The sequence below is a fragment of the Cucurbita pepo genome, chromosome 15, assembly GCF_057944985.1.
Source record: "Cucurbita pepo subsp. pepo isolate OVF chromosome 15, ASM5794498v1, whole genome shotgun sequence".
In the NCBI taxonomy this organism is placed as follows: Eukaryota; Viridiplantae; Streptophyta; class Magnoliopsida; order Cucurbitales; family Cucurbitaceae; genus Cucurbita; species Cucurbita pepo.
Window position 1 is genome coordinate 6,713,665 of NC_141812.1, and position 9,294 is coordinate 6,722,958.

A 9,294-nucleotide genomic window follows, 5' to 3' on the forward strand; every position below is an offset into this window, starting at 1 on the left:
TAGGGTCACTTATGGTGTTTTTTTAAATAGTCATTCTCGTCCTAATATTTTTTCTGTTAAAAACATGATTCATAACTATTAATTTAAATTTTATTGTCAAGTAAATATTTGAAATATTTCTATAAAGGCTCCAAGGTTTCATGAAACATTTGAAAACTCTCATAATATGTATATTGCATACCTTAATATTAGAGACGCTACACATAATTTACATTTTCATCCATGAATTTTTACTAATTACGATGTTTTGGTTTGTAAAAGGTTAATATCTATAAATGTTTAAAAGAATTAAATAAATTTTTAAAAAAATTTATGAAGAAATTAACGATACTTTTTTATTTTTTGAGTTGTTCTGCTGGATCGATCGTTCAAGACCTTTGGTCTCTATCCGGACCCGATGAATAAAATTGGAACACTTCTTATGGACTCGATGAGAATGATTCTGATCTAGTTCATGACCTATTAGAAGTAGAAGGCGCTCTGTTTGGATTGGGATCCTCACGGACAAAAAAGATTGCAGTCAGTTTGATAGTGATCGAGTGACATTGCTTCTTCTGCCCGAACCTAGGAATCTCTTCGATATGATACAAAATGGATCAGCATCATAATTATTTTAAATTAATTAACCAAAAGATAATGCTAAACACCAAACTGAGCATCAGTGACAATTAGGAGTAAAATGTAAAATATTCGAACGAATAACCAAATGAAAACTAAACTTCGACCTATAATAAAAATGTAACTGTAGGATCTCACATTGGTTGGAGAGGGGAACGAAACATTCCTTATAATGTCGTAGAAACTTCTCCCAAGCAGTCACGTTTTAAAACTGTGAGGTTGAGAGCAATATGTAACGGCTCAAAACGGACAATATTTTTTAGCGGTGGGCTTGGACGGTTGTAACATATCAAAGAAGACAATTTTTGTTAACAGTAAGCTTGGACTATTGTAACAGATCAAAGCAGACAATATCTATTAGCGGTGGACTTGGGCTGTTGTAACCGGTCAACCCGAAAAATATTTCTTAGGGGTGAGATTAAAATGATATATATATATATTTTTTAATTCTTTCCATCCTTTGGAAGAAATAAAAACTTGATCCCAATTCATTACTTGCATCCCTTTTGTGGTCTTTACATTAAGTTTGTAAATGGTAATCTTAGTGTATTAAATTCATAACATCCCATTTAATGTTGTATTTCTAAAATTCATATTAGCAAATTAATTGAATATTGTCCCAAAGATTATACAATGGGATGGACAACAATGAAACGAACCTCATCCCATCAAACCATTTACAATACAACATAATCGCAAACAAACTTAGTCTCAACTTTGCTTTCATTATTGCAATGATATTGCTCCTCGTCTCTTCTTTTGTTAATTTCAACCTTTTTTTTTCTTCTTTTTTTTTTTTCGTTTTTTTATAACTCTCCAAAAGTAGAGTTATATCAAGTCTTTTTACAGTTAATTTTGCACTTATACTCACCATGGGTTGGGGAGCAATATTGGCACACCTATGCCATCTCTTACTTTCTTGTTTCTTTCATCAACCATAGAAAATGTTATCTATTTTAAGATTAAGATCAATCATTAGCTCAGGCATAAATCGTGGCTTGGAAAAATATGCAAATAAGGGCCACATTTTATAGGACAGGGGTAATGTGCCATTGCAACCATATAACAATCCTCACGCAAATCTTGTTAAACATGTCATAATCTAATAATCATGCCAAAAACTTATGATGGAATATAAAATTTTCAAATGACTCATAGTGTCGAAGGAATCATCATTTTCAAATGACAATTGTGGTCGGTGGCGTTTGTTGTTACAAACCTTGAGGATGTGAATCTAAGAACGATCATTAAGGTCATATATTGTGTGTTCTTCTTCAATGATGGAAGGAGAAGACGCTAAACCGATTGAGGCGGACCCTTGAAGAATCTTTTAAAAATCACCTACCGAAGATGTCTGGGCTAAAACTGCTGGTAGCCTAGACATTGAGTTGAGAAATTCAGTGTTTTTCCTTTGTGGCAGATCTTGTAAATGACCATTTGTCGAAAGACATATCAAAACTATTTACTTTTCGTTAAAGGATCGTCATATCCTTTCTGCCCTCATGTTTGATGTTCACATAGAGAACCTTAACATCTTATCAGAAGCATTCAAATGTCTCCCCCACGACTTACTATGCTCATAGAGGTAAATCTGGAGAAATCGTCAACCTGTTTCCAAAACCCTTTCATGGGATCAGATTACTAAGAATTCTACCTGGATCCTTAAATATGTGAGCCTTCCAATCAAGAAAGACCCACAGTTTGCTCAAGTCATCGAACATGATGATGGAAAGCGTAAAAGTAAAATTCAATGAAAATTAAATTTTCTTTCCAAAGGTAAAGATTTTTAAGCTCGAGATCTAGTACCTCATGAATCTCGAGATCTCCATAAAAAATCAACATGTCAAAGTCTATGCAAATAGAGCCGGTTGATTACAACAACGAAGTAGTTTTAGTCGATTATGAGGGCAATCCCAGATCTCCAACTCAAACCGAATTGGATACTACATCAACCTTCAACCAGATCGATATTATCACAAATGAATTGTCCACTGATAAAGAATTCCTTAAAAAAGCATTACAACCTCGAAGGATATCCTAAATATCCAACATCAAAATAACTTCTCAAACAAGATTCTCTCAACCATTGCAAGACAAGTTAAGAAGATTGAAGAAAAAATCAAGGAAAGACGACAACAAAAGAAATAAAAAAAAAAACTATTGCAAATATTAATGGCGTGAGATTCGCAAGAGTTGAGGAAAGTTCTTTTATTCATACCAGCTATTTTAGACAAAGTAATTAGTCTCGGCTCAACAGAAGAGGCACTTGCTCTGATTGAAGAAAAGCTAAACAATCTTTCAATTTTGATAGAACCTTAAGTAATTAAACTTTTAGTGTCATAATGAACCATATGAGAACGACCTCAAAAATTTTAAAAATGATTTCTCCAAAGAAGAAAAGATGCCCAAAAAAACTAGACCTCATCAACAAAATTGTTAAATTAGAGGACAAAGTCCAAAAAACTAGATGAAGAAAAATTGGTATCCTAAGCCCTCTTTCCCCGATGTTCCGTTCGAAGAAAAAACTCAAATGACTCAATCCACCTATGAAGGAACATTCATACATAAGTGGAATATAGATGGTCTATCCGGTCATCTAGTCGTAAATGTAATCAACAAAATGTTGATGGGAGCTAGCGCCTATAGTCTTCGAGGTAAGTTTGACCACGCTATTGCTCAAATTGTAACTTTTGGTTTCACAGGAGTACTCAAGGATGGGTTGGAGAAGCATATCTCCGACAAAGAAAAGCAAAGGATACTCAACCATACTACTATAGAAAGAGAAGTACAAATATAAAAAGTGAAATTGGAATATCTCAAGTTATGGAGAATGATATAAGTGTTGAATAGCCATTAATACCCTTTTATATATTGTCTTAAAGTTTGTCGTAGGCAAACTAGAAATCCATACTGAACGTTTGAGAAAATTCTTATGATTATAAGATGCGAAAAGTTAGCTACTTCTGATGGTACAAAGGTATAATTGTAACTAAGGTTATGACAAGATATGATAGTACCCTTTAATTATGGATGATGCGCTTCATTGAAGGACTTCCAAAGTATATTTCTCGAAGGATAACTACCGCTCTCAATGAAGAGTGTAAGCATAAGATTCCTTGGAATGAATTCACTTATGGTGATTTAGGTTATGTAATAGCCAAGTCGACCGCCAGCAAATATTGTCTACTTTGGCCCGTTACGTATCGTCGTGAGTCTCACGGTTTTAAAAGCATCTGTTAGGAATCAAAATGATATTAATTAACAAATCAGAGTGGCGCAGCGGAATTGTGGTGGGCCCATAACCCACAGGTCCTAGGATCAAAACCTGGCTCTGATACCAACAATAAATAGCATTCCCATCAACTACAAGGTTCGGTATAATACTCTTTGGGTGCTGTCCAACTCATGGTTTTAAAATGCGTCTACTATATTGAGAGTTTCGCCCTGGGCCTCTAATCTTGACACGCTCACCAAAAACCTTATGGGGTACTTAATCTACATTCATATTTTTTACCTGGCTTTGGGCCTCTAATCTTGACACGCTCACCAAAAACCTTATGGGGTACTTAATCTACATTCATATTTTTTACCTGGCTTTGGGCCTCTAATCTTGACACGCTCACCAAAAACCTTATGGGGTACTTAATCTACATTCATATTTTTTACCTGGCTTTGTTGGACCTTAGGCAAGGTTTACCTTCGACATTCAAACATCACTAATGTGGAATCAAAACTTGTTTCACCATACACGCTGCCTATGCATGCATGTTCAATTGTGTACGACACAACAACGTTGCATCTCATCGTCATCTCGGTTCCTCACAACAGGTCCCATGCATCGTGATGCAATCTCAAGTCTCGAGATAGCTTCTCGAGATAGCTTGACCATCTTGGTTGTGTAGACACATCTCTCGGGACAGTTTGGCCAAGTGGTCTAAGGTGCCAGATTCAGGCTTTGGTTTGAAGGGGCGTGGTCCCACAGCTGTCATTTATTTTCATTTTTTGTAAACCTTCAAGCCCGCTGCTAGCACATATTATAAAAACCTCATGATTTTAAAACGCGTCTACTATAGAGAGAGTCTAGCCCTACTCCGACCAGTGCATCGTGTAACGGTCATACTTCTTCAAATGTGCGGCTTCGTGATCTTGACACGCTAGCCAAAAACCTTATGGGGTACACAATCTCCATTCACATTTTTCACCTCGGCTTTGTGGCTTTGTTATACCATAGGCAAGGTTTGCCTTCAACGTTGAAACATCACTTATGTGGAATCAAAACTTGTTTGACCACACACGCCGCCTATGCGTGCATGTTCTATCATGTGCGACACAACAATGTTGCATCTCATCATTATCTCGGTTCCCAACAACACGATCCATGTATCGTGATGCAATCTCATGTCTTGAGATACTCGATCATCTTGGTTTTTCTAGACACATTCGTTGGGACAGTTTGGCCGAGTGGTCTAAGGCGCCAGATTTAGGCTCTGGTCTGAAAGGGCGTGGGTTCAAATCCCACAGCTGTCATAATCATACTTTTTAAATCTCATCGTCCGACCCATGCATCGTATTGCAATCTCATGTCTAGAGATAGCTTGACTATCTTGGTTTGTCGTTTAGTCGAGTGGTTTAAGATGCCAGATAGATTTGGGCTCTAGTTTAAAAGGGTATGGTTTTAAAACTCGTCTATTATGAAGAGATTCTAACCCAACTCCAACCAGTGTCTCGTGATCTTGTCACGCTCACGAAAAATCTAAAGGAGTACTCAACCTCTATTCACATTTTTCACTCGACTTTATGGCTTGTTATACCTTAGGCAGAGTTTTTCTTCCGCATTCAAACAAACATAATGTGGAATTAAAACTTGTTTGACCACACACACCATCTATGCGTGCATGTTCAATCATGTGCGACACAACATTGTTGCATCTCATCGTCATCTCGGTTCCCAACAGCACAACCCATGCAACGTATTGTAATCTCATGTCTCGAGATAGCTCGACCATCTTGATTTGTCCAAACACATTCGTCGGGATAGTTTGGTCGAGTTGTCTAAGGTGTTAGACTTCGACTCTGGTTCAAAAGGGCATGGATTCAAATCCCACAGTTGTCATTTATTTTAATTTTTTGTAAAGCCTCGTGCCCGCTCCGAACACATATTGTTTGTTTTGACTTTTTATTTATCGTTGTTAACATCGTGGTTTTAAAACGCATCTAATATGGAGAGAGTCTAGCCCAACTCCGACCAGTGCATCGTGTCAAAGTCAATACTTTTTCAAATGTGCGGCTTTGTGATCTTGACACGATCATGACAAACCTTAAGGAGTACTTAATTCCCTTTCATATTTTTCATCTAGCTTTGTGGCTTTGTGGCTTTGTTGGACCTTAGGCAGGGTTTGCCTACGGGTTTCAAACATGAATAATGTTGAATTAAAACTTATTTGACCGCACACGCCGCGTATGCGTGCATGTTCAATCATTTGTAACACAACAACATTGCATCTCATGGTCATCTCGGTTCCTAACAACACGACCCATGCATCATGATGCAATCTCATGTCTTGAGATAGCTCGACTATCTTAGTAGTCCAAACACAATTGTTGGGATAGTTTGGCTTAGCGGTCCAAGGTGCTAGATTTAGTCTCTAGTTTAAAAAGGGATTGGTTTCTAATCCCATAACTGTCATTTATTTTTATTTTTTTAAAACCTTTAGGAGTACTCAATCCCCATTCACATTTTTCACCGGCTTTGTTGGACCTTGGGCACGATTTTCCTTCGGAATTCAAACATCACTTATGTGGAATTCAAACTTGTTTGACCACACACGCCGCCTATGCATGCATGTTTAATCATGTGCGACACAACACGTTGCAACTCATTGTAGATGAGAGCCCCCCAATCAGGTAAGACTCACAATCTACTCAAATCATCGAACATCATAACGGAAAGCATAGATGAAAGCTATCTGACGACGAAGAAAAGCAAAGGACACCCAATCATACTACTATAATAAAAAAATAAAAATAATAAAATTAAATTAAAAAAAAAAAAAAAAAGTAGCACAAATATAGAAAAAGTAGTACAAATATCAAAAGTAAAGTTAGAATGTCTCAAGTCATGGAGATAGATATAAGGGTTAAAGGGCCGTTAATACCTTTTTATATAGTGTCTCAAAGTTTGCCATAAGTGAACTAAACATCTATGATGAAAGCTAGAGATCAAAATGATTAATATCAGCAGAAGCGTGGTGGGCCCATAACTCACAAGTCCCACGATTGAAACCTAGCTTTGATATCATCATACTACATGTGAAATAACATAGTCAGCAAAAATAAGGGACACTACTTATCCTACAATACATAAAAGTGGCAGCCAACCACACATCACTCACCTATCTTTTTTGGTTTGATTGTCCTTCTTTCAGTGTCCCTCCACGAGGCGTCTCCGTCATCAAACCGAAGTTAAATCATGCTTCATGATAACGAATTACTTTGTTGATTGAATATCTCAAAGAAAAAAAATACTTGTTTAAGATTTGAATCACTCCGCAGGCAAGATCGATCATGTCAAGCTTAGATGATACTAAACATACAACCTAAACTACATAGCATTACAAAAAAAAACTTATTACTTAGTTAAAAGAAGGCATAAATGATCTTTTTACTACCTTTTTCAAGTCTACAAGACAACATAAGTGGTTATATATAACCTCAACATGAAACCCTTAACCTTCCACTAGGAATTTTAAGAGTTGTATCATTCATACTTTTAGGACTATAGTTAGCCACTATGAAAATGAGAAATTTTAAGAGTTGTGTCATTCATACTTTTAGGACTATAATTAACCACTATGAAAATGTAACGATCTTATTTTTTTTACTAAAATAGAGTCGTACCATATGCATGATGTGATCTTTTTATGTGGAAATATTCATTTTAAATGTTTCATCAGTCCCATGGACTTACATAATAAAAATAAAATTCGTAAATAAATCGAAAACATATAAGAAATGATAATAAACATATATATCCAAAAACTAGAAAACAAATGATGATGGAGTTGACACACGAGTCGTGTGAGTTGCGACTGACGTGGGAAGCGTGTGCGCTGCACATGAGAAGAGCATGACTAGTTTGTCAGGTCACACATGCATTTCTCGAAGAGTGTCCTTTTCAGGTCGTGCGCTGCTGGGAGTGATTTAGTGCTTGTTGGGCCACCCGTGTTGAACCTGGATCCAAAAGTCTATCGGTTTTGTCTCTTTGGCCTATTTTCTACTTCTACTAGATCTTTGGCGCTCACTGAAAATGCATTAAGGAAATAAAAAGTCATAAAATGCATTTATGTCTATCGCGAGATTTCTGATGCGAGGGTGGTTGCTCCTACGAGATCGCTAACTCTTTTATTTTTTTCCTTGTTGTTACCGTAAATGTAACCTAATTGTGAATAAAATTCATAAAATACATTAGTGAGATCCACAAAAAAAAATTTGTAACTAGGATAAATAAAACTCATCTTCCTTAAGCTTATATTTCCTTAAAAGCATTCCATGATTGAGATGTCTTGATTCGTATCATTCTCCACTTCTTCAAGAGGATTCATGGTCGAATCTATTTGTAAAACTTTGCTGCAAAAGTAGGTTAAGAAAATACAAAAGACCTCACAACACTTTATCACGTGAACACTCAACACTTTATTCACGTGTACACTCAAGGAATTGTTGGCCATTGTTTGCACTCATTTACACAAATGAAGCTCTCTGTAAGGACATGGCTGATGCGATGGCTCGAAAAGAAGGGTAAATTTTTTTGCGAAATAAAATCATTAAAATTTAAAACATAATTTACATTATACCAAAATAGTGTGCGCACATTAGTAATTTAAAATACAACATAATAGTTAAAAGACAGAATAAGGAACAGACGCAAAACATTTTAAAATAAAAGGGTTGAGACGTCAGGTGAGGTTAGTCTATGGCACCTGCTCCCGATTCCGCTCCCGACCTCGACCAGCTCCTTATTACCTGGAAAAAAATTGGAGAATAAGGAATGAGTACAAGACTCAGTAAGTAGCCTACTTGTAGGCTCTTAATCGTGTTCTTGATATGCTAGGGTACCACATTCTTTGTTCTTGCTTGTTCTTGATCTTGTTCTTGTTTTAAGTACTTAAGCCCCTTTAATTCTTGTTCTTGACTTAGGGTTCTTATCTTGATCTTTCTTGAGGACCTTGGTTCTTAAACCCTAAAACCTTGGTTTTCCTTTAAGGGCCTTAGCACTATGGTTTTTGGTTCTTGGTCATTTGTTCCTGGTTCTTGTCCTTAGAACTAGGATCTTGATCCATGTTCTAGTCCTTTATCTTTCTCTTGTTCTTGGTATTCTTGGTTCTTGTTCTATTATATATTCGTTCTCCAAGACACTTCCCCTAGGATTTACGGCACTAGACATGTACCTGAGAATCTTGCGTCCAAGGCTTCATGCGTTCTAAGCGACACAGCTTTAACTTACGTCCAAGGCTTCATGCGTTCCAAGCGACGTAGTCTTACCGCATCTTAGGGCTTGCCCTTCGATATGGTCTGCTTAACCTATGCCCAAGGTTTCATGCATTCTAAGCGGCATAGTCTAAAAACTTACATCCAAGGCTTCTTACGTTCCAAGCGATGTAGTCTTAAAACTGCATC

General features: G+C 36.7%; 1 non-coding gene across 1 annotated transcript; it reads left to right on the plus strand.

Moving 5' to 3' along the window:
• Nucleotides 1-5,065: 5,065 nt before the first annotated feature.
• On the plus strand, nt 5,066-5,145 carry TRNAL-UAG (transfer RNA leucine (anticodon UAG)). Its single transcript has one exon. It is a non-coding gene; the product is annotated as a tRNA-Leu (tRNA).
• The last annotated feature ends 4,149 nt before the right edge of the window (nt 5,146-9,294 follow it).